The sequence below is a fragment of the Marmota marmota genome, unplaced genomic scaffold, assembly GCF_001458135.2.
Source record: "Marmota marmota marmota unplaced genomic scaffold, marMar, whole genome shotgun sequence".
In the NCBI taxonomy this organism is placed as follows: domain Eukaryota; kingdom Metazoa; phylum Chordata; class Mammalia; order Rodentia; family Sciuridae; genus Marmota; species Marmota marmota.
The window spans coordinates 24736469-24763691 of record NW_026000249.1 but is presented as its reverse complement, the minus strand read 5'-3'; the positions used below and the strand labels follow the sequence as shown (position 1 = coordinate 24763691).

At 37.2% G+C, this 27223-nt stretch overlaps 1 non-coding gene across 1 annotated transcript; it reads right to left on the bottom strand.

Moving 5' to 3' along the window:
- Positions 1 to 5339: 5339 nt before the first annotated feature.
- Positions 5340 to 5411, bottom strand: Trnaa-agc. The gene has a single exon. It is a non-coding gene; the product is annotated as a tRNA-Ala (tRNA).
- Positions 5412 to 27223: the final 21812 nt, after the last annotated feature.

Sequence of the window (27223 nt, the reverse complement as noted above, 5' to 3'; positions counted from 1 at the left end):
TTTTTTTTTTTTTTTTTTTTTTTGCTCCCACAGGCTGCTTGATGCTTTGTTCCTCAGCCACCTCCACCTAACAGAAACATTTAGTCTTTGGACTGTAAAGTGCTAAAGATGCTACAATGAGGTGAGAATTTTAGAATTTAGGTTAGAAAGTTAGGTTAGAAATTTAAACACATAATGTATTTTCCAAGTCCTTATTCTCTGGGCCTATAGAATAAGTTCTTGGATATTATACAAAGCTGATTGATTACTTATCCAGAATTAATCCTTGAACATCTGATATTTTCCAAAAACTGACCTGGACGTGAGGATGCAATACGGGGTAGACCCAGATGTCTTGTCACCCAGTCACCAGCCTTTGGTTAGGCGCTGAAGATTTCTGCCCAACTCCATGGATGGATCAGCTCCAGGCTACTGTAACATACCTGTGACCATATCACATCAGTGCCATAATCCTGTCACACCCTGCTGAGACCAGCAGGGCATTGCATAAGGCCAAATCCCTCATAGGTATGGGCTGCCTACTGCTGAAGTGGACTTGTGGTCCAAGACCATTGCAACCAACCACAGAGGGTGCTGGCCATCACAGAAATCCTGATAGACTGAGGCCTTGTGTCTCTGCCTAACAGGAGGGCTGTTCCAGAGGCTCTGTCTGCAGGCAGACCTGGAGATGGGGGCTGTTAGGATCTGCCCAATGTTAGGTTTCATTAGTCTGGCACTGAGTTTAAGACCAAGTCCTGTGCTAACTGCCTTGATTTACCTCTGGTGAATGGACTCTTGATCCACACTGTGCTTCCTGAGGTTGGGGTAGGTGTAAGGAAAGAAGCAAATGAAGGAAATAGAGAGGAGAGGTGGTTCAGCAGCAACACAGGTTTATTTGGGACAAACCTGCCAAGGGAGGTCCAGTAGAGACTGGAACCCATCTTCCACTTACCGTGTGGGGTGGATGTAGGGGTATGAGTTGGGGATTTAGTCCCTTGCCAGTGGATTGTCAGGGAAGGGTCCTTGTGGTGTTACCTTCATAAGGAACCAGGTGTTTTTCAGGACTTTAGTCTCAGTTAACAATTTCCTTTCTTATGATGATGGAGCGTTTGGAGTTTCTTTGCATTATGATGGAGTATTGTCTAGAGTTTGGGTCAGGCTGAGTCAGAGTGACTTGAGGTGACTCAATAGGGTTAGTGAAGGAAGTCAGTTCTTACTGCGAAGTGCCTAAGTCTTACAGCCACAAGGACCTGCACTGTCTCCTTGATGCACCAAAGACCACCCTGCAGCTAGAGTCAATTCAGACCAAAGAGCTAGTCTAGAGTTCTGTGAGCACTGGCCTGGGGCTAGCTGTGTGTGTGGGAGGGACAAAAGGACAGTCAGTGTAGATTGTGAATAATTGGGTCAGACTGGGTAGAAGGTTGAAAGGAAATGAAATGCAAATATTTTCAGGACAATTCCCTCCCTCTTCTCCTGTTGCCAAGGTTACCTGCCCCCAGGGAACTGTTTCTCACTGCAAAGAGCTGTTAATGAAAGTCCACTGGGTCCCTCCCTTTCTGCCTGTACCCCTGGGTGGCTTTGTTCTCGCTCTCTGATCACTCTACTTTTTGGTCATTAGTCATGTAGGCAAGATAAGGGGAGAAGGGATCATGAGAACAAAGGGAATCTAAAATCTATAAAAGGAGCAGGACACCCCCAATTCCTTGGGCACCAACTTCCAATTTGGACCCTCTCCTCTGCCTTTGTGGAGGAGTCTCTCTCTCTCCCTCTCTCCGTGTCTCTGTCTCTTTCTCTGTTTTAACCTTTAAATAAAACTTTTTGCTCTTGCCTCAGCTTTCCTTGGGTGTTCAATCTTTAATACCTGGGAGAACAGACTGGAATGCTGATTGATTCTCAATGCTGGTATCAGCTGCTCTGCCCCAAATTGGGAGAGAGGTGATAGAGACAGTCTCTTGGCTGACAAGGTAGATGCTAAGCTGGATCACACCTGAGTGTCACAGCTGCAGGGACCCACTTACTCTTCATGGAGGGGAGAAGGTGTCCCAGGCCCAATCCAAGGCTGGCAATGATGTGAGCTAAAACTTGTTTGCCCTTTGCAAGGTGCTGAGGCAGGTCTAGGGGCTGCCAGGAGCTCTGCCCTAGGTACAAGGGCTTTTCATTTCTGCGTGGTCCTGGACCTCACTATGGCAGGCCCTGCACTGTGGTCCAAAGCAAAGCCTTTAATATGAGTACCAGAAACATCATAGTATTATTGACTATTGATTATATTAATTAGTGTGTGTGTTGGGTAAAAGACTATAAGCAATGTGCCCATGATGTAATGTGAACTGCAATACTTGGATAAACTGCAGAACTTAGATAGACTTAAGTTAGTGATGAAAGAGTTTGCACCCCAGGTGTACACCCCAGAGCTCACCCAGTTATCAGCTGCAAGGACAACTGAACTAGGACTTAAAACCCAGACTTCTGGGGGGCGATAGGACTAACAGGATCTGGACAGAGAGACAGAGGCCTCTATCCCTGTTGTCCCCCCTGTACCAGACTCCTCCAGCCTGGATCAAATTCCAGAGACCTGGACTTAAGACATGTCAGAGGTGAGCATCTAGGACCCTCGGGTGTAGACTCAGTTAGGACTTCGAATTAGGATGTGTGTCTGAAGTGTGATGAGCATTAATAAAATAGATTTGATTGACTGAGTCTATAGTAAATGCTTGTGACAGCCTTCTACTAGTTTTTGTGCCCTGCTGCCCAGAGGATAGAGTCTTGCTCCCTCTCCCACTGCAAGAATGAAAGGACACTTGCAGGGTCCACACAAAGTCCAAAGATCACATCACACACCAGAACCCCACACAAGAGATTTATTGTCGATAGCAGGACTTAGGCGAAGTTCAAGGACTTCACGTGAACTCTGTGAGTATCCTTTCACTGAGTATGAAAGAGGGGTGACAGAGGCAGTCCCTTTGTCCCTTGATTAATGTTATCATTAATTTGGGCCTAGGAGTAGGGGTTGTTGGGCTCTGTCCAACACTGGGTTTTACTGTGGTGGGTCTGGTACTGGATTTCAAATCTAAAACCTGGATTTAATTCCTTCTCCCTCCTGCCATGGGGAGGCATCATCTCTCCATGCTGCTTAGAGTTGAGGGAGGGATATAACAGTGGTCCATTTCATGCTTCAAATGTAGCCCTTGCTGCTTTGCTGCTGTGGCTTATTTTTAAAATGGACAAGTTTTTTTCTCTTCTCCCACCACCAATTCCCCCTCCCTAGTCTTCCGTCCCTCATCTAGGGGGAAAAAGTATTACCGTTTTTTCCCCACCTAGGCCAAATTATCTGTCCTTGAGCACAACTACCACAGGAATGAAGTAATTCAGAGTTCAGGGATGGCACTGGTACCAGAAGATATAAGAAATCTCCCAAATTAACCAGTGATTTACAACCAGAGTCAGGGCACGCCTGGACTGCACTTTTGAATCACCTCTTTAAAAGTCCTTGTTCTCTCTGATAGGGAGAATCACAGCCTCTTGAACAGGAGTTCCCTGGGTTTCTCCTTTGCTAGTAAAGCAATTAGACTTCCTTTTCCTTTTTCTCAAAACCATGGCCTCATTATTGGATTAGCATCAGGAACAAGGATCGAGCTTTTGGTAACAGTAACATGGACAACTCTTTCTTTCCTGCCTTTTTTGTTTGGTACCAGGGATTAAACCCAAGGGTGCTTAAACACTGAGCCACATACCCAGTCCATTTTTTAAACTTTTTACTTTTTATTTTGAGACTGGATCTCACCGAGTTGCTCAGGACCTTGCTAAGTTGCTGAGGCTGGCTTTGAACTTATGATCCTCCTGCCTCAGCCTCAGGTGTTCACCACTGGCTTCTTCCTGTCTTTTTCAATGCATCCTTTCTTATTGTTATTCTAAAACCAGGCACTATGATCTCTTACCTGGCTTCTTTTGCTTTTGTGAAGGTAATTTGATAAGTGAATAGCCTCTATGCATGTATAAGTCTGTCAGGATGAATCTAACTCTGTATAAAAGCTCTAATTAAAAAAATTGGTGAGTCTATGCAAAGACAATTACTAGGAAATCTTACTCAGCTGCCATCTTATTCCACCCAATTTTGTCTCAGATTGCCAAAGCTTTCTAAAGTTTTATTTTTTTAAACATTTTATTTTATGTTGGCTCCCTCTTGTAGCTAGCTTTTGGCTTTCTATTGCCTATTTAAGCAGGTGTATTTGGGAAAATCTCCGTAAAGTTTATATATTTTACAAACATAAGAATCTCATCTCATATTTCAAACCTTCCTTTCAGCAAGGAAGAAGCATGTAGCCTTGGATCTACCAACAAGGAACACTATGGGCATATTTGATTCAAAACTTATTAGGGTAAGAAAATAAAACAAGTAGGAACCATCCATCCTACCTGTTTTTTTTAACAGAAGGAACATCTAGCATTCAGTGAAAAGGACAGCTAACTGTCATACAAATGTCATTAGTACTAGGAGTGATAATGGCAGTACTGCTGGTGGCAGTTGCTCTCAATGCTGCAGCAGCCCTTCTCCAATTATGACAATTGTGCCTCTTGGTGTGGACACATTTTCCAGGCCCCATAAAACTCAAAACTGAGTTATAAATCTTTTATTTAACTATTGTCTCTTAATTAGCCAGAATGGGTTTATTGTTCAGAGATGGTTGTTTCTGTTACATCCCTTTGTACTGTTATTATTTTTTTAACTAAGCATAAGGTAAACATTTTTGAGTAACAGGGAGTTATGGTCAACTTAATTACAGTTGCTTGAGCAAATCAATAGAGACTTGGTATGTACTTCTTGGTCTAGCAAGTGTTTTTGTTTTTGTTAAGAGGGAAAGGAGGGCTGGGGTTGTGGCTCAGTGGTAGAGCACTTGCCTAATACATGTGAGGCACTAGGTTTGAACCTCAGCACCCACAAAAATAAATAAACAAAGGTATCTGTCTATCTACAACTAAAAATAAAAAAATGGAAAAGAAAGAGTAATAGCATGCTTTCATTTGGGATGAACAGGAATACTTCAGGAGTTCATTTCAGTTCTATGTCAGTTCTCTTATTCTCTAAGCTAAAGAAAAAGCCTTAATCATCTCAAAAATTTTATATTAAAATAAATTTTATTTTTATAGTAAATTTTAATGAATTCAATAAATTTAATTTTAATTAATTTATTATATTAATAATGCATGCTGATAAAAAACTGTTGAAAAGGAAATAGTAAGGACTATAGATTCCTTGAAAACAAATATAATTTAGTTTCCAAGGTAGATGATTAGGATAATATAGTATGTTGCATTATTGTTTACCATATCCACCACAATTTCCTTGTTTTGGTGGCGGGGGCCGGGGGTGCTGGGGATTGAACCCATGGCTTGTTGCATGCTAGGCAAGTGCTCTACCACTGAGCTACATCCCCAGCTCTCTTTTTACTCTTTCTGTGGAACAATGTACACCCTTATGCTTTGGATATGGATTAGGTCATATGACTTATATGTAGAAGTGATTGATCTCTTAGGAGAAAAGTTCATGGCCTGAGTGTGCTTTGTTATTTCTATGTTAGGGGTTTGTTTAATCAGCCACTAGACTATCAATACCTTAGGTAGAGCTATGGTCAACCTGGCTTCTTTAATAAGGTCATATCTGACCTATGATAGATATGTGAAGGGAAGGAGAAACACATCTTAGTTTGGTAAGTCATTGTGATTTGTGAGTTGTTATAGTAGCAAAACTTAGTCTAAAATGACTGATAAAAACTATTTTATAATCAAGCAATTAGTTTTTATTTGTTAACGGTTCATAGTTTTGAAAGTGATAGATCTATAGAAATCATCATACATATAGAAGAATGTTTTGTTAAATGTTTAAGTTTTCTGAACAACTGTACTCAGATGTGCTATGTGAAAAATCCTTTTTTTTTTAACTTGTTCTTTTAGATATACATGACCGTAGGGGGTGAGGATATAGCTTAGTTGGTAGAGTGCTTGCCTCACATGCACAAGACCCTGGGTTCAATCCCCAGCACCAATACATACATACATACATTCATACATACATACATATATATACATACATACATAAAATAGATATATTTGACAGTGGAGTGTATTTTGATATATTATACATACATGGAATATGACTTATTCTAATTAGGATCTATTCCTGTGGTTTAATGTGGAGTTTCACTGGTCATGTATTTATATATGAACATAGGAAAGTTATGTCCAATTCATTCTACTGTCTTTCCTATTCCCATCCCTCTCCCTTCACTTCATTCACCTTTGTCTAATCCAATTAAGTTCTATTCTTCCTTCCCCCTCCCTTATTGTGAGTTACCATCCACATATCAGAGAGAACACTTGGCCTTTGGTTTTTGGGGACTGGCTTATTTCACTTAGCATGGTATTCTCCAGTTCCATCCATATTGTGGCAAATGCCATAATTTCGTTTTTCTTTATGACTAATATTCTACTGCATATATATATATATATATATATATATATATATATATATATATATATCTCACATTTTCTTTTTGCATTCATCTGTCAAAGGGCACTCAGGATGGTTCCATAGCTTTACTATTGTGAATTGAGCTTCTATAAACATTGATGTGGCTGTATCACTGTAGTATGCTGATTTTAAGCCCTTTGGGTACTTATAAACCAAAGAGTGGGATAACCAGATTAAATGGTGGTTCCATTCCAAGTTGAAAATCCTTATTCTTGTGGTCCAGACAACTTTCTTGAACTTCATTCGATTATCACATCTATGATTCTTATTTTCATAGCACAGTTCTGAATTGTCTTGAGTACAAAAAAACCTTTTATCATTAGTCTGTTATATATAATATACAAAACAAATATGCATTTACCTTACCTCTTACCTCATTAACTTTAAAATAAGGAAAAAAAGATTATCCTAAGAGTTTAACCATAAAATCAGTGAATGAAAAATGCTTTAAAGATAAAGAAAATCAAATTAAAAATAGGGCTATCTCCAGTTTTGTAAGATTTAAATTTATGTGAATAAATGTGTACCTAAAATATGAAATCATAGTGGAGTTTATTTAGCTCAGAAAGTAAGAAATGGAAGATGATAAAGACATTGTACATAATGTGGAGTTTCACTGGTCATGGATAGAAAAGACATTGGCTATATCTATCCAAATACTTTGTAAGAAGAATATGGTTTATACATGTTCTTATTGTTGGCATGGAGCCTATAAGCAAACAAAATTGACTTGGTATTATAATTGATCCTTCTTGTTGGATTTCATAGCAACCAAGAAGATTATTGATTATAATTTTGCTTTATGTACAGGACAGTATGTGCTAGTCATTTTAATTGCATGTATTATGATGCATGTAAAATTATTTGAAATTGGAATTCTGGCTTACATACTATTTTCAATTCCCTCTCCTTGACTCCACATGATCTTCCAATCTTTGTGTCAGAAGACTGAATTTATGGACTTCATTACCAGGATCCCTTGTTGTTTGGCTTATATATTTGACCAATATGTGGTATCAGCAGGAGATCAAAAGGAAAGGGATGAGGCTGAAATTCTGAAATGGTAAAGCAAGCATGGCCAGAAATCTAAAAACTCAAAATAAGAAATGGTTGAAATCAACTTTTTCAAATTCTAAATTAATTCTTACAACAAGCAGATCAATATGCATTGATGAGAAATAGCTGAATTTTGGAAACAGCAGTGATCTCTGTGTTGGCTGAACTTTCTCTATCTCCAGTCCTCTCTGGGGTTCAGAACTTTTAGAGAAGCTCAGAATCATTTTGACTCCTTTAAGTGATTGCTTGGCTTCTGTTTTTCATATCTCCCAAATTTGTGAGGCTACTGATTATCTGTCCTGACTTTATTGGCCTTCATTGTGAAAATCACATGGCGTTATTGTGAGAAAAGTATACAATCTGGAATAAGATACATTTGGGATCTGTTCTGCCACTCACTGGCATGGTTGTCCTGAATTTTTTTCTTAAAGTCTCTGAACCTCTTTTTGTATTATAAAAAGCAGAAAAGAGTCCATCTTGCCCAGTTAATTGTGACTCAAAACACAAAGCATGTGAGGATGCCTGGAAAACTATCAAAGGCTCTACAAATGTAATAATTGTTCTAAAGTAGTTGCTCCAGGGTACCTAGCTAAAATAAAATGATCAAAGAGGCCTGGTTTTCTGAAAACTGGAGCTACCCATGCTCCCTGTGTCACCCACAAAGCTATTTTCCCCAAAACTCTTCTTTAATAGGTATAAAAAAATTGTACTAAACTTTGAGATAAGGTATATACCCCAGAGAGTCTTATGCACAGCCCAGATCTCATCTACAAAGGAAAACCCTCTTTGACATCCTGCATATTCTTAGAACAGCTCCAGTCCCTGTCATAGAAAAGCTATAAGAACAACATCTGTCTAATCTTCCTTACAGCCAGTGCACTTAGAAAGTGACAGAATAGTGTTTCACGAACATGATTCATTGAATATTCCATTTTCGTCCTTCATCTCTCACATGACACTTAATAATTGAGGAAAAAAGTGTCTCCTATGATGACAGTACATATTGCTACACATTCCATTTAAAGACCCCCAAATCTCATTTCTATAATCTCTATACTCCTGTCCCAGAAAATATGCAGCTCTAAAAAGATACAGTCCCAGATCCAGGAACAGCTGGGAGGAGTCATTGTAGTGGCTTCATAACAATTCTCATACTCAAAAGGGAATGCAGGAACAGATGGTGTCTCTGAAGGGGAAAATGCTTACCCCTTGAAAGCATTTATTGGTAGCAGCAGCCCTTACAGAAAACATAAGGATTGCAAACCATAGGGTGGATTTTTTATTTTAGCTGATGAGGTCACTAACTCACAGGGTCTCTCTTTTCCTAACATAACAGTAAGGGGCTGAATGAAGAGACACAGAATCCCATGCAAAACTGAAGAGAACTGAAGTGACTCAGCGAGCCCAAGACATCTGATGCCACAGCCCCACTTCCTGTTGACAGACAAAATGAAAAGTTTCACATTCATGAATACATAGGGAAAGCTCAGAAAATAGGAGAGAAAGGGAAGAAGAAACATAGTTTTCCTTCATGTGTATTTCTTCCACATCGCCTCACTTCACCCTTTGGGATTCCCATGTTGTGGCTCTAAAACATAATCTCTCATCAGAGGCAGGCAATCCAAAATCTCTAATCAGTGCTGAGAATCCAAGAGAGCCCTAGAGAGAGCCCTGTGGAGTCCGTAGAATTGGGGAAGAGACTCTCCCTTCTGGCCTCTATTGTCACTTTCTTTTTCTTCTGGAAGTTTCATTGTGTCAGAGCTGTCCCCTTTTAATCTTGTCATCTCCACCCTGTTGTCCATTTGCAAATCTATTTGCAAATTCCTTCTGGTTATCACAATGTGTTGGGAGGTATGGGGGTACACAAGAGTGAGAGATTCATTGTCCTTAAATCAACAGTTTATTTATTAGGCCAACTATTAGTTTGGGGGCATTTACTATGTAAAGGCCACTTTTCTTAGGTGCTGGGTACCTATCACTGAACAGAACAGAAAACAAAAAAACACTCCATGTCCTCTAGACTTTATGTTCTACTGAATTTTTATAATCTGAAATTAAATCTAATTCCAAATCCTTCTTTTGCACCAAAGTGCAATAATGGAATTTGTTTTTCAAAAGTAATAAATTATAATTAAACCCATACTTCTCATTATACCTCTCAAGAATCACTTTCATCAGAATCTCGTATCATGGTTGTCAAAATAAAGATTACAGTGTAACAGTGGTCCAATATGCCCCTACTGCTCTGTCACTGGAATTTTTTTTTTAAAAGGACATGTTTCTTTCACTTCCTCTCTATTAGTCCCCGTCCCTAATCTCAGGGGAAACAGGATTACCTTTCTTCCCCATCCTAGGCAGAGTTATTTGTCCTTGAGCACATACCCACCATAGGAATGAAGTAATTCAGACTTGTGGATGCCACCAGAAAATCTCAGAAATGACTATCTCCCAAAGTAATAAATGAATTACAACTTCAACAAAGAACACGGGGAATGTGGCCTTTGAGTTGCCTCTTTAACCCCTGACCCCTTCCCCTGATGGGCAGAATCACAGCCTCTGGGACAGGAATCCCCTGTGCTTCTCCTTTGCTAGCTAAGCAATAAAACTTCTTTTTCATTTTTCTCAAAACTGTGTCATCTTTATTGGATTGGCATCAGGTACAAGGACAGAACTTTTGCTAACAATAGCAGCCTGGCTCATTAAACTGAGAGTGGGGCTCAGGAACCTTAATGTTCTTAGCATGAATGTTCCCTAAGTTTTAGGGAGGATCTGCTAAATTAAAAGTTTTTTAGGCCCAAATCGTGGACATTCAGGTGCTTTTGTGCAAACTGAAGCCTGAGTCTTGTTCTTCAACCAAAGATATAAGATTAAATGGTAGGGTTCGGGCATTGGCTATAGCAATGTGTCTTAAACTTCTCAACAAAATCACCCAGGGGACAGGCTAATAATAGAGATTCCCAGACCTATTTCACACACATTCTGATACAACGGGTCTGGGATGAAGCCCAGATGATTCATGGGTTACCATCAAAATGTAGTAAACACAGAGCTTTGGGATAAAAGTGTCAGTTAAGAACATCAGACTTATACCATACTTGGAAAAACTATTCAGGAGATTATATTAGTCACTATTATTTTCCCCCAATTTTGTGATATTTTTTCTAATGTGGATTTGGCCCTTTTTGATTCTCCTATTTCTTTCTCTGATAGGTGTACCATTAAAGCTCGTGGTGTGAACCCTGGGCACAAAGAAGATGCTTTCATTAAAAGTCTCATCAGTGTTTATACCTATTACACTGGTTTGTCCTCCACTAGATCATTATATCTTCAAGAGTGGGGACTAATCTTGTTAACCCAGTATCCATCTAGGACCTCTGCTCAGCAGTTTAGAAATTGCTAAATAAAAATTTATTCAATATTAGCCAGGTTAATGGTTTTCTAAGGGATTAGAAAGTGTTTGGATCAAACTTAGCTCACATCTTGCAAATCCTCCTCTAGTCTGGTAGTAGATTTTTTACTTTGCCATAAATGAAGCCCCTGATGCTTTGAACAGTATCCTTAACACCTATTGATTTTCATGAATGTCACCTCTGCTCCCCCAATTTGAACAGACAATCACAGAGTACAGGGAGGTGAACTGATTTGAGATCAGAAATGCATTTTAAAGAGATTGCACCTTTTAATTTTGACTGCTGACATGAAGCTCATTACTGCACCCATGGTATAGCATTTAAGTATTAAATAAAAACTATTATGTACCAATATAATATGCTAATAAAATATGGAAAAAATGCAGTTTACAGAAAATGCATTTACATTGGATTCTTTGGTATTTTTAAAGAATCAATAATTGCAGCCCTGAATTTCAACTTAACGTTCAAATTCTACATTCCAGATAGAGTTGAAGAAAATATATAAGACTGATTGAAATATGTTAAGCAAGTTTTTTAAAAATACAAAAGCAACATGTCTTGAAGATATCCTTTATAGAAATTTCTCTGATTTTTTTTCCAGCAGTAATCATGGCTACAGTAAGTGAAAAAAGTGGTTCTGATAATAAAATAGAAAACTCTGACAGAGGATTACAACAGAAAGAGAACAGGCAAGCAGACATAGGAGAAGATTCAGATTCTTAAATGGAATAACCTTGGGCAAGTTACCAATGTTTTTAAGGAAATATATGGATGAATGAATGACACTCCATGTTTCCTCCCTTTTAATAGAAGTGATATCAGATGAATAAATATTCAGAAAAGGAGTGATATAAAACAGATATCATGAGTTGTAAACTTGTTTATTGACACAGAAAATAAGCTGATATCAGTCATAGTATATAGTCAAACAAAAACAGAAGAAACAAGCTAAACAAAACACAGTATTTATCACAAGAAATTTTTAAGTAGGTTTCTTTGTCATGGCATTTGGAATTTGTATTTTATTTGCATTTATCTCATGAATATGGCTTTTAGAAAGTAGGTTGGCATTTCAATAAATTTTGAGTATCCACAAAACAAGATTTCCTATATAGACTTTGAAGAGTTCCTTAATCACTACCTTAAAGTTCTATGTACACTTGAGTAGAAACTTCTCTATATTTTTTGCACAGAAAAAGTCATCAGTATGCCCAGGTGTATGATGTATTTAGATCTAAGTTTGGGGGGAAAAAAAGAAAGGATAAATCCCGGTCAATGCCCAAATCCAATTTGTTACCTTACTTTCATGTTGGTAGGTGGGGGCAACAAATAGACAATGGAGTTGCTCAGACCCACACAAGAAATTTTGCTTTGGTCCAATTATATATCCCTGAATATGTTATCATTTGACATTAATCTTACCACTTAGTTCTATTCAATTTTCTCCATTTCTCTCTTATTTAGCACATTGGTAATATAAAGCATGGATAAGAATAATAGACTAAGTGGGGAAATCCAGCTCAGTTTCTCTAAATAGCATTTACTTCTCCAAGATGGGGTCAAGATCCCTCTGGATTGATAGGGGGCAGACAGATGCAAGTGGTGGGAACATGGAGTTAAGGGAATAATTCTATAAAATGGGCCCATTGTGCTGACCCCCACATACTTTCTTTCCCAAGAAGCAATTTACCTGCAGCCCTGCCTGGCTTAAGTGGACAGATAAGTCACATTTCTCACAAACTACCTGTTGCATCAGGAGAAAAGCAGGCCCCAAATAATGTCAATAATGTGACACTTTTCATAGACCTGGTCTTCCTGAGTTTCAGATTCTGAGAAAATAGATTCTCTAACTAGCATTCACTTCTCCTGGATTGGGGTCAAGATCCCTCTGGAATTGATAGGAGCAATTATCTGTCTGCCCCCTAACTATAAAATCTGTAAGAATTTATAGTTAATCCAACTATAAATGGTCTGCATGAGCCAAGGTGCCCTAGAGTTGTCATGAGAGTGGTGACTTGAAAGTCTAATGTCAGCCTGCTGTCAGTCAAAAGTCAAGAGGTGGGGGATAGTAGAGGATAGGAAAGGTAGCAGAATACAACAGTTACTAATATGGCATTATGTAAAAATGTGGATGTGTAACCGATGTGATTCTGCAATCTGTATTTGGGGTAAAAATGGGAGTTCATAACCCACTTGAATCTAATGTATGAAATATGATATGTCAAGAGCTTTGTAATGTTTTGAACAACCAATAAAAAAATGTAAACAAAGGAATGATAAAAACAGGCAGTCACTTTTCAACCTGTAGTAAATCAATGGATATAGGGACATTGATAAGGTTGCTAATACCACAGAAAGATAGTACACACAACATACACCTAATAAAAGTATATAACACCTTTGAAAAAAAAAAAGTCAAGAGGTGGACCTGGGTTGGACTCTCTGGAAACTTCTTGGATCCTCAATAAAACTGGAGTCCAGGGGAGGAACACTATTCCTCTCCTCTCTGAGAGAACCCATTCTCTTCCTTGAAAGTGTCACTTTTCCCTTTTTCTTTCTTTTTGAGAGAGAGACAGAGAGAGAGAGAGAGAGAATTTTTAATATTTATTTATTTTTTAGTTATCGGTGGACACAACATCTTTGTATGTGGTGCTGAGGATCGAACCCGGGCCACACGCATGCCAGGCGAGCGCGTTACCACTTGAGCCACATCCCTAGCCCACTTTTCCCTTTTTCTATCCTTTCAATAAACTCATGCCTGTTATTTTGAGTGACATGTCTGAAATAGTTCTGATATGATTGCAAGAATTGGGGTTTGAATGGGGGGTATCTTTGTGCTGCCTCATTTTCATGGAAGACCTCTGCTCTGTAACAGAATGAGAGTCTTCAAGGAAGAGAGAGTGACCTTTCTAGGATTTAGGATTTGCTTTGCAGGGAGGGATTCTATCTTCTATGACCTTCCTCAGAGGAGAGGAATTCTGCCTTGGTGACTGGTTTTGGGGCAGAAAAAGGGGTGAGGGGAGGCAGGAGAGCAGAAGGTCAGAGAGAGACCTCCCCCCTCAGGCCGATTCTGAGGGCTTCTAATCTCCTTTCATTCAAAGTACTCAGCATATCAAGGTGCCCTACTTTGGGGTTTCATGTTCTGAGCCCCCAAATGACATATGCTTCAAAGAATTCACATAAATCCAGAGTTCATAACCTGAAGTCAAATTGAATGCTTAGCTGTAGTCTCTCCCTTCAGTGATCATGGTATAAATTCTATCTTTGTGTATAAAACAGATTATATGCAAGATTAAATGATTTATTATGAAAGAATATTCATGACTTCCAATATATTATTGTTGTTCTCAATACAACATGTATGAGTATGAAGTGAATGCATGTATATGTGAAGGAAAAAAAACTTTAAAACTTCTGCTTGTCATTTAAAGTAACATTTTCTAGACTCTCTAACATGAGGTGCAGAATTCAGACAGTAAAGTACTGCTATTACATCTTTGCTATCTTTCTAACATATTTCAGGCTCAGAATGGTTCCTTTCTAAAACAATGCCCAGCAGCCAAAAGAGGTGGATACTGATGTGGAAAATTGAAATTTTAATTTTCTCTAAGAAGACTGCAATTTGATTTGGGTAACATTTATACATCAGAGTTTACCATTTGTTTTTTATTTTTGCAGGGCATCTGAGTTTTGTTTAACATTATGGATCTTAACAACTCATAATTTTATAGATAAACTCAAGGAGTAAATATATTAAAAGGTCATTGCAATATGAAAAGGCAAATCCATGAGAAAAATAATGATGCATAAACAGGAAAATAATATGTGTTTTATAAGAAATATTTGAAGGTAAAGAGTAGACATTTTGTGATAACTTCTGAGAAAAAAGAGAAAATGACATTGTTGCCAAAAGCTCAGTCCTTGTCCCCAATGCAAATCCAGTAATAAGGACATGGTTTTGAGAAAAAGGAAAAAGATGGTTTATTGCTTTGCTGGCAAATGAGAAACACAGGGGACTCCTGTCTCAAAGGAGTTAATTTGGGAGACAGTCATTTCTGAGACCTTCTGATAGCATCCTCAAAGTCTGTATTACTTCATTCCTGTGGTAGGTGTGTACTCAGGGACAGATAATTCTGCCTAGGATGGGGAAAAAGGTAATCCTTTTTCCCCTGAGATTAGGAAGGTGGAGAGATTAGGGATGAGAAGGGAGAGAGGAAGAGAAAGAAACATGTCCATTTTAAAAATCAGTTGCAGTGACAGAGCAGCAAGGACTGCATCAAAGGAAAAAGTGTATCACTGTTACATTTCCCCTATCAATTTCTACATTCTGTTTCTATGGAAAAATGGCCAATGACATCTCCAAGATTCTTCCTCCCATCATTCTTATTTCCCTGAGTTTCACAATCTGGCAAAGTTGGGGGAAGTAACCCAAGATTCTTGGTGAAACTAACCCAAAGTCTTTTTTCTCTATCAGGTGGGGTGTGGACAGTTAAAGATATTTAGCACCAGAGCAGTTCAGAGATCCATGGTGGCTGATGGTAGGTGACTGGACAAGGTGTACATATGGCAGGAATCATGCTAATAAACAATAAACAAGACAGGAAAGTATTACTTTTTTTTCATGAACAATCAGCAAGAAAGCAATTAGTATTAAGCCAGTATCTGAAAACCATGAAGAGAGTAAGTAACTCATAATCATATTAGTAAAAAAAAAAAAAAACAGATTAAGTTTGTCAATATAGGAAAATTTGTAAGTCTATGAGATCAGACTCAAATTAACTCAGGACAAACTTGATCATTTTATTAGGCACTTTCACACAAAAACCCTTCCTTTATAGCCTATAGCTTTACTTACTTTTGGTAGGGCTGACACAAGTGTACATCTTAAGTTACATTTTTAAAAAATGTACATTGTTTTTCCTTTTAAATGTCCATGTAGGACTGTGCTCAGGCTATACTCTCCTGCCAGGTGTTTAAGACCAAGTTGGTTAAAACTGACATTATTCCTATCTACTCTTAAGTGTCAGCTAAGATTCCTCAGAGATCACTAGTGGGGACATGTGTGAAGCCTCTTGCCTTCTTTAGCTTTCCTCTACCAGTGGTGCCACCTTCCAGGATGGGTCAGGGTCTGTCTGACAATATGTGGCTTCTCTTGGAAGCATCAGTGACATTTCCATCTCCAATGACCCTCCTCTTTGCAGAATGTATACTGGTTGGCTTCCTGTGCTCTAGGGTCCTCTTGATCTTCCTGATCAGCAGATTTCATGACTCACCAGAGTTGTAGTGCCCAGAGAGGGGTCCATTTTAAAAATCAGTTGTTCACTGGGTCCCGGCTTTCCTTAGAGAGCAAGAGCCAAAATATTGCCTGCTTTTTCTTTAGCCCTTTTACTTCATTTGGTATCCAAGTTTTTGGTTTGAAACACCCAGCAAGACAGTTTCAGTCTTAAAGAGGGAGTAACAGGTCATAACTTCAATGTTTATAATTTTACAGATACCCTTTTTATTTAATTGGGGTCATTATTAGTACTGGAAGTCAGCATTATATACTATCTACTGTGTAGGTGATGGCTTATTATTTCAAACTAACCCAGGTTGTTTTTTCCAGGAGCAGTACCTATGTAAAACACTAACAGATAATAAACAGGTAAAGTTTATAAGGAAAACACAAAATAAAATTAACAGAGCAAAAACATTCAGTTTGTGTAATAGCTACAAACCAAGAAAAATGACTTTTATAATCTGGAACATTTCCTCAGTTATATTTTATATTCCCTGTTTGAGATCACAGTAATCTTTCCAACCAAAATCAACCTTTTGAACACAACTTTAAATGAGCTGAAGTCTAGCCTATTTTGGAGCCATTCTAATATGGAGTAAGGTGGGAGGCAGAGCCTTATCTCAGGTAAGTCAGGCCTCATCACAAATAACACAACACAACATTACATCTGAAACATGAATCAAAGAAAGGCTGAGAGAGCTTTTCACTTTCTTTTGGTGGAAAAAGTGGCAGAATGCTTTCATGTTTTATAATGCCATGTTTAAACATGTCAGACTCTCCTTAATACCTTCCAAAATACATTTAAATTCTAATTCCAGTGTAAAGAGTAACACAAAATTGTATATATAACTTATTGGCAACAGGTTATTTTATTCAGCTATAAAATATCAAATATATGAATAAATGCCAACCAAATTTGTTATCTCTACACAAACCTGAGACTTTTGTTACACATAATTTTAGCTTGGAGAACAACAACTTGGTTGGTGTTCTCCTAATCTTTACATTTAATCTCCTAATCTTTATATTTAACTGTTTAACTTTCAAAGTACAATTTAGAATCCAGAGTGTACCATAACAATAATCACAGGTCTTCATGGGTTAATAAAAATCAAAGGATAGCCTTAAATCTATTGTACATTTAGGAAACACTGTTTAATCATCAGAAATTGACTTAGTCAAAGCAAACAGATATAATACAGTTTTTCATATGACAGTGTGGCCCTTCTATGTCAGACACAATGTATAAAAGAGAGCACTTATTGGTTATCTTGCTGGAAAACTTACATAAACTCTCATTTTATAAATATTTGCATAACACTTATAAAAGGCTTAGACAGATCTAGTTCTCAGATGCATATATATACCTAATCACATACATTTAGGGTGTCAACTATATTATTATAGCCTAAATAACAGTTGTTTATTTAACCAGTTACAAAGTAATCATTTAAGACTTTCAAATAGGCACAAACCCTAATTCTTTTAAGACTTAATTTCCCCAAGTAATAAAACCTAACAAATACAAGAAAATTATCTTGATGGATAAGAGCAGATCAGTGTTTTCAGACTTTTCTTCATATCAGTACATTAAAGTTCAAATAACTTTGTGCTAATTAAAGCCAAGTTAATCACAAACACAAACTCTTTGAGATTTGCTTTCCACAAACCTGTGTGACTTGGACATTCACAACTTTGTATCTTTCATTTTGTCCTCTTTCATCTTGGACTTTAGCCAAAAAATATTACTTTACTAGACAAAAGACTTTCTCATCCAGAAACATTTCTTTTACCTTCTAATTTTTTGTACTAAAATATATTTCTATACCTATAACTTTCTTTTATCTTTTCTAGTTTTAGATTCTTTTTAAAATTCATATTCTGAAACAGACCCTATGAATGTTATCTGTGAATTTAATTCACACAACAAATTTTATACCAGGAGAAGATTGGACAATCTGGCATATATAAAAACTGTGCCTTAATCTTTTTTCTCCCAAGTTGCATTCAAAGGAGTGGAACACAGGATAATTTTGAGCTTGACCTGCTTCCTTTATCATTATCATAATGCCATCAACTTTAAGTAAGTTTCACATTGTCAATTGTACCCAGAGACTCCTTTTAGACCCTTTTCTTATACTAGGCATATGGATATGCAATAGAGGAGACCCTTTCCATACTTTCTTTAGGTTTTCTTGAAGATCCCTTTGCAGAGGCTGCCTACAAAACACAGGTTGGCTTTAATGTCTATCTTTTTCTTTTCTGGGTGCAGTTATTTATTCTGGCAGTCTCCCTAAGCATTTAGTTCCATGGAATACTATTATAGCAAGAATTGCTGTGCCGCAGTGATGAATATCCTTGGCCAAACAGGGTGTCCTGTAAGATCTTTAAAAGGGAAGCCTATTCCTATTCCCAGCTTATAAACTGACAGTGCTGGAACCTACTACCACATTCTTTGTGGCCAGCAGCTTCCACCCCCATCCCCACCAGGGGCAAAAGGGGCTAGAAGGCAGGACAGAGGCTAGATTCTCTTTGGCCATTTTTCTACATCCCAGGCAGCTTTTTTTGGATTCTTCCCCCACCCCCAGTTTAGGGCTAGTATCCTTGACCACAGTGAGATGATCAAAGGCGGCCTGGGCCCAGGTTGAGAAACAGTACTGTGAGTGCCAGCACTGGGTTCAAAAGATTTAAATCTTTTTAACCTTTCTTCTGGTGTCCTGATATCCCTGCATACCAGAGGCAGTGCCTTTTAGCAACTTCAACTTCATTCCTGATGGTTCAGACTCCTTAACATGCAACTGCATCAATACCTGTACATACAGAATCTCTTTTATGTACTTTACCCCTGACAAATCAATGTCAAGATTGTATAATAATCCAGAAAAACCATTCAAAGGCCAGATTGTGTTACAGTAAACCATCTTTCTCTTAGGCTTATACCTATAGGTTGCCCATTCAGCCAAGATCTGTAAACTCAAGAGACTACCAGTAAGATTAGCACAGCTTGGCCCATGTCTTAAAGGACCAGATACAAGTAAACACAGATTCTATGAGAGAGGATCACTGAAACCAGGGCTGATAGACAGGAACCTTTAAAAGAGACAGTACAACATTTACAAATTTCTTCCACTTCCTTTACCTTTGACAGACAAACTGCAAGATTGTATATTAAACCAGAAGCTATTCAAAAGCCAGATCATTACAGTAAAACATTATCTTAGGCAGGCTTATATCTATAGGTGACCCTTCAACTAACTTGACCTCTGACAGACTAATTTCAATTGCAAGATTGACTAAAAAAGAAACACAGAAAGAGACAACTAGAGAAGAGCCCCAAAACTATGGCTGACAGATGGGAACTTTTAAATTGACCAGCCAAAGATCTTTCCCAAGATATTACCCATAGAATCAATGCAGTAATGGCCATGTCTTAAAGTGGCAGTAACAGATACAAACAAAACAAAAACACAGATAACCAGAGGGAATTCCCAAACCCAAGGCCAACAAACAGATGAAAATCTATAACAGATCAGAAGGCAGGAAATACCCCTGTGTTCTTGAGTCCTGCTTAACAGTGACTCCTACACCAGTGGTACCACAAATGCCCCAGAAAGGGGAACCAGATGTGTGGAATCACGGGCTTCTGTGTGCACACCAGGGAATTTACCAAATGGCCAAACTTGTTGTGACTTTCCTGAGTTTAGTTTCCTTTTTCTCAAAGTGGACCATGATGGAGCAACCTGTACCATTCAGAGAGAGAAGGTGGGACTTCCCTGAAGCAAAAGGAGCTTGGGAAGCTGCTGGAATGGTTCCTCAGTCCCTCCCTTTACTCATAAGTGTAGCTCCTCTGGTTGGACCCAAAGCAAACTCACCCTCTCCTAACTCTCCTGCAGTTGGCTCTCAACAAATTCACCAACACCTGGCCTCCTCACCATAGAAGTGGGATTCCTTGGAGAGCCAGGCCTGCCCAAGAAAGCTGGAGTGGGGGCTGCTTTTGTTTCCCATCTGGATCTGGGATGCCAAATTTGTTGCCGAAAGCTTGGTCCTTGCTCTGATGACAATCCATTAATGAAGACACAGTTTTGGGAAAAAGAAGGTTTATTGCTTTGCTATCAAAGGAGAAACACAGGGGACTCCTGTCCTAAAGGCTGTGATTCTGCCTATCATCAAGAATAGGGGGCTTTAAAAGAGGTGATTCAAAGGCTACATTCCTCTTGTTCTCTGTTGGAGTTGTAATTCACTTGTTAATTTGGGAGACAGTCATTTCTGAGATCTTCTGTTACCATCCTCAAAGTCTGTATTACTTCATTCCTGTGGTGGGTGTGTACTCAGGGACAGATAATTCTGCCTAGGATGGGGAAAAACGTAATCCTGTTTCCCCTGAGATTAGAGAGGTAGAGAGATTAGGGATGAGAAGGGAGAGAGGAAGAGCAAGAAATATGTCCATTTTAAAAATCAGTTGCAGTGGCAGAGCAGCAAGGGCTATATTCAAAGCATAAAGTGGGCCACTGTTACAACATTGTATTTTTCTCTTTTCATAAATAATTGTCCAGTAGGAAAATCTTACCTCAACAATGAATTATAAAATATGAATTCCAGTTTCATTTAATTAATGTTAATTAATTAACATATATGTTATCTTGTAGGAACTATTAGCTTCATTTCAATTTCCACATTTACAAAAGAAAACCAAAAAATAATGGAATGAAAATAATACTTACAAATAACATGGTTAAGTTTTAGAAACGTTTTCTCACTTAATTCTTTTAATGATCCTAGCAATCCTAACAAGAATACCCATTTTTCCGACAAGGAAACTGAGTTTAAAGTGTATTAAATTGCCTACATTAATATAGTATTGAGAAATTCAACTAGAGTCCAAATTGAGGATTTTTGGCTTTATGATGGATATTTTCCATTGTGTTCATGTTATAAATAGCTACTTAGAAAGTTAAATGAATTATGGATTAAGGCATATATCATGATAATTGCTTTAAATGTGTTACAAACAAGAAAGTACTCTATCTCAAAGATTATATTATTTAAAATAACATTAGAAAATAAGGGGGAAAATGTCCCTTATCTAAGGAGGTAGGTTCTAATTAATTAGAAAACAATCATATAATAGAAAATTAAAACAAAAGTTTGTCTTTTTGAAAGTCTGATACAAATGAATAAACCCTGAGTAATTTGGCAATGATAAAGAAACCACAATAAAATTATCAACATCAAAGATAAAAAGGACAATAATAAAAATCTTGCAGACATTATAAATACTTAAGACATTATGAATAACTTTTTGCAACATATTTGAAAATTTATATTAAATATAAGAATAATAAAAACAAATTACTAGGACTGATACAATAATAAATAGGAATCCCCAACCCTAAACTGTTTAAAGAAATTTAATCTGTAAATCAAAATCTCACGTACAACCTTACTCCCACAATGATACTATGTAGCCCTAAATGGTTTTATTCATGGATGCTACAAATATTCAGGAAAAAAATAACAGCAATACTATTCAAAAGAGAAGACACTCTTCCAACTTTTTAATATTGCAGTATGACCTTGGTGTCAAAAATTAAAGAAGAATTATAATAAAGAATAATATTGATTAGTCTCTCATGAACACAGCAACAAAATTTCTACATGTTAAAAAATGTTAGAAATTTTTGTCTCAAGACATTTATGTTAACACACCCCAAATTTCTTAAATCTCAATATTCCCCTGAATTCCCTGAGTCTGAATAAGTGTCCCACTCCTGTCTATTAATGGCTAGTGAGCACTACTCCTTGTTTGAAGATAGGCATCATGATCACCACCCCAGGATCTGATTCTATCTTTTCTGCTGGATATTTCTCTTTTTCTGTTGGATATTAAGATATAACTGAGTTTAATTTATAATACAAACCATTTAGAAATATAGTATATCTAATAAAGGAGGAAAGAGACTGTATTATTAAAAAAAAATCTAAAGGACTTAGTAAACCTCTATCACCAGGAGCCTTAAAAGTCAATATAAGACTGAAGATAGAAGGTACTGGATCAAATGTGAGTAAAATATAAAGGTAGAAAATAAAAGCTTATTGATTTGTGAGCACTCTTCTGGGATATAGGTTTTAAGAAGCTCCAGCTATCCTGTGAACACACTGAAGCATGGGAAAAATGATTGCTTTTATAATTGAGGTAAAAACTCTGGCCATAAAAACACTGTGGACAGTGGAAGATGGTATTAAAATACTCATAAAAGTGAGCATCCAAAAGTGAATATACTAGGTAATATCAAAATATTACATGTACTGTGTTATGTCTACCAGCTGCAGATGATAGGGTATGCCTTATACCAGATGTTAAGGAATACACTGGTGATAGGGGAAACCATACCAGCATTTCAGTAGTTGCTTCCCTTCTAAAATAAAGCAAATATAAATGTACTCTCTCTTTTTTAAATTAAGTTAAAAAGGAAAACATAAGTTTTTATGATTTGGGTAACTTGATAAATATTGATTTTATGTTTTGATAGAGGATATTTTATTTCCTTCTGAAATTCTAGTTTATTCACTGTGTTTTATTATTGTTGTTGTTGTTGTTCACTAAATATTATTAGTTGTAGTTATAGAATATTGCCAAATGCAACTCATTGCTTTAGAGTTCTTTTGAGCTTCAATCAAACACATGATAAAGACATGTCATTTTTTAACTTTTGTAAGTGCAGAGCCTTTGTTGTTGTTGTTCAGAGTAAAATTGCAGAAATAAGTGCTCAATGAATAGATGAATCTTATTTTCATTTAATTCTCCCTTGGACTTAATAAGGGAGTTGAAAATTAAGCAGAAATTTCTGAGGCTAGATGAATATAAATCTACCAAATAAAACAGAGATCATATTTATTTAATATTTATTTTTAGTTGTAGTTGGACACAACACCTTTATTTAATTTATTTATTTTTATGTGGTGCTGAGGATCAAACCCAGGGCTTCGAACATGCTAGGCAAGCACTCTACTGCTGAGCCATAACCCCAGCCCCCAGAGATCATATTTCTATGTCATGTTTTATGATTATTCTGGAACCAGACCATTCAATCAGATCGCTCTGGAGATATTGCACATACAATTCAACTTTGGTATTTTCTCTTAACTTTGTTCATTCTATGTCAGTAGCCTCTTTATTATGTTTCCTGAGGGTTCTGTTTTTTTTTCTCCCATGAAACAGATTCATGTTACAAGCCTTGAAAAGCTTCCCTTCACCAGCATATTTCAAGAGTAATAGAGGTGCTACCATGAGGATCTTTTCAAGGGGGTGCTGAAGCACCTAGGGACTAGTAAAGCAGGAACTTATTCCCACTCTAGGCCAGAGGGATGGTAGGGAAAAGAAATTGCATTAGATGCAGCTTTGTTGGGACCTGGAGCCATGATAAAAGGAGAAATTGAGAGTAGTCACCATAGTCACTACAAGAGACAGCCACTGGCAGGAATTTATTAAGGCCGGGAGGAAGATGTACAAATACTTTCACTTTTCTTCATTCTTGTCTCCTAATTGTGACTTTTTCTTTTTAGGTAATTGAACCCAGGGGTGCTTAACCACTGAGCCATTTCCCCAGACTTTCTTTTTTGTTAATTTGAGACAGGGGTCTCACTAAGTTGCTTAGCACCTCACTAAGTTGCTGAGGCTGACTTTGAACTTGCAATCCTCCTGTCTCAGCATTCATTGTCGCTGGGATTATCAGTCTTCACCACCTTGTCTGGTTCGTAATTGTGACATCTATTGCATGAATCCAACTGGAAACCACAGATCAAGTGATCTTGGGTGTATGGTCCATAATAGTCAGTTTCTTGGAGTAAAGAGCAAGGTAGAGAAGGCAGAGAATGGATCTGGGAAGAGGGTGAACAAATAAGTAACATTTTCTAAGACTGCAGAAGGAAATAAGGAATAGGCATGCTCAAAAGTAATTCTAATTCTCTTGCTTAAAACCTTAGAATTTTAAGCTTAAAGGCCATGAATCAACTTATCCTATCTTTCCTGAGGCATGAATATCAATGTCTAGTTTAGATGGGGAAAGTTCATTGCTTAATTAAAATTATTCTTAATGAAGACTGTATCTGATTGTATATCAAAATGTTATCTCTACATGGAGAAAATAACAAAGGAAAAGTAAGACCAATTGAAATTCCATCATGATAGAGGAAATTGGACATCCATGAAAAGATTTAGGCTAGATAACCTCTACTGGGGGTTTTCAGATATAGATGAGTATTTCTAGTTAGGAACTTGGTTAGTAAATTGCATATCATCAATGTAGACAGAGAAAAGAACAAACCTGAGACTTAAACTCTGAGAAAATTTAACACTTAGTGATTAAGAAATGGTTTGTCTCCAGTAAAGAAGACATTAACAGCAGAAAATTAGGCAGCAGAATAAAGAGGGATTGTGTGATGTCTTGGATACCAAATAAAATTTCAAGAAGGAAGTGATCAACTGTTTTAAGTGCTGCAAGAGGAAAGATGGGGACTGAATAATGGCTATTGAATTCTGCAATGTGGTCACAATTGATGACATTGCAAGTGCAATTTCTGTGATTGGTAGAATTGAGAGAATTTTGCAGCCTCCAAATCTGAGACAGTAAGTTTTTCTCTCCTTATGTGTTTTTCCATAAAATGTTTTTGTCAATGACTTGGCAAAGAAGCTTCTTGATAAAGTGGTTACTCATTCAAATATTCTGGAAACATTTCATACAATATTTCTCCTTGGAGAATAAGGAAGCAAATTAAAAGATTTCAGAAATTTTAAAAAGAGACCTTTTTATCTCTATTTCACCTAGCATTTCCTTAACTTGTATCCCATAAAATGCACTCATTTGCATGCTCATATGCATATGCATGTGTATGTGAATATTTGGGTGTCCACAATCTCTTATCCGAAACCCTTTAGTAAGATGTGCTATGGAGGGCTAGAAGATGGTGGACTAGAGAGGTTGCTTTCCTGGTGGCTCCATGGCATGAAATCAAGAAAAGCAGATAGGTAGTTTTCTGCAAGGTGGGTGAATGAACAAAAATTAGGGGGAACTTTACTGGAATTTAACACTGGACACTCAAGACAGATCAGGGACTCAGGAGATCTAATATAACAAAATAAGGAAGAATCCCCAGCACCACAGCTGCAGCAGCAGGTAGAGGATTGTCAAAATGGAGCTTTGTCAAAATGGCCATACTACCAAAAGCACTATACAGATTCAATGCAATTCCTATTAAAATCCCAATGACATTCTTCATAGAAATAGAAAAAGCAGTCATGAAATGTATTTGGAGAAATAAGAGACCCAGAACAGCCAAAGCAATCCTTAGCAAAAAAAAAAAAGTGAAACAGGAGGCATCACAATCAACAGACCTTAAATTATACTACAGAGCTATAGTAAGAAAAACATAATGCTATTGCACCAAAATAGGCATGTAGAACAGAAAGAAATAAGGAATGGTACAGAATAGAAGACACAGAGACAAAGCCACATAAATACAATTATCTCATACTAGACAAGGGCACCAAAAACATACATTAGAGAAAAGATAGCCTCTTCAACAAATGGTGCTAGAAAAACTGGAAATCCATATGTAGCAAAGTGAAGTTAAACCCCTATCTCTAATCCTGCACAAAACTCAACTCAAAGTAGATCAAGGACTTAGGCATTAGACCAGAAACCCTGCACCTAACAGAAGAAAAAGTAGGCCCAAATCTCTATCATGTTGGCTTAGGAACTGACTTCATTAACAACACTCCTAAAATGCAAGAAGTCAAATCAAGAATTAATAAACTGGATGAAATCAAACTAAAAATCTACTTCAAAGCAAAGGAAACAATCACAAATGTGAAGAGACAGCATACAGAATGGGAGAATATCTTTGCCAACTACATCTCATATAGAGCATTAATCTCCAGGATATATAAAAATACAGAACACTTAACACACACACACACACACAAAACCCCCCCCAAAAAACAAATTACCCAATTAATAAATGGGCAAAGGAACTGAATAGGCACTTCACAGAAGAAATCAGTCAACAAATATATGAAAAAATGTTCAACATCTCTAGCAATTAGAGAATTGCAAATTAAAAGTACACTGAAATTTTATCTGACTCCAGTCAGAATGGCAATCAAGAATACAAGGAATAGTAAATGCTGGTGAGGATTTGGAGGAAAAAGTACACTCATGTATTCCTGGTAGAACTGCAAATTGGTGCAACCACAATGGAAAGCAGTATGGAGATTCCGCAGAAAACTTGGAATGGAACCACCATTTGATGCAGTTATCCCACTCCTCAGTTTATACCCAAAGGACTTAAAATCAGCATATAACAGTGACACAACCCCATGAATGTTTATAGTAGCTCAATTCACAATAGCTAAACTATGGAACCAACCTAGGTGCCTTTCAACAGACAAATGCATAAAGAAAATGTGGTTTATATATACAAAGGAATACTACCTGGCCATAAAGAATGAAATTATGGCATTTTCCAGTAAATGGATTGTACTGGAGAATATCATGCTAAGTGAAATAAGCCAGTGCTAAAAAACCAAAGGCCAAATGTTTTTTCTGATATGTGGATGTTAACTCACAATAAGGAGGGTAGGGAAGAATAGAAGTACTTAGGATTAGACAAAGGTAATGAAGGGAAATGGGAATAGGAAAGATAGGAAAATGAATTGGACATTACTATCCTATGTGCATATATGATTACATGACCAATATAATTCTACATCATGTACAACCAGAAGAAAGAGAAGTTATGCTCCATATATATTTAATATATCAAGATACATTCTACTATCATGTGTAACTAATAATAACAAATAAAAAATAAATAGTTTTCTATTGGTTACATTTTGGAATAATATTTTGGACATGCCATGTAGATTGTTAAATAAAATATATTATTAAACTCCAAAAAAAAAAGATGTTATAC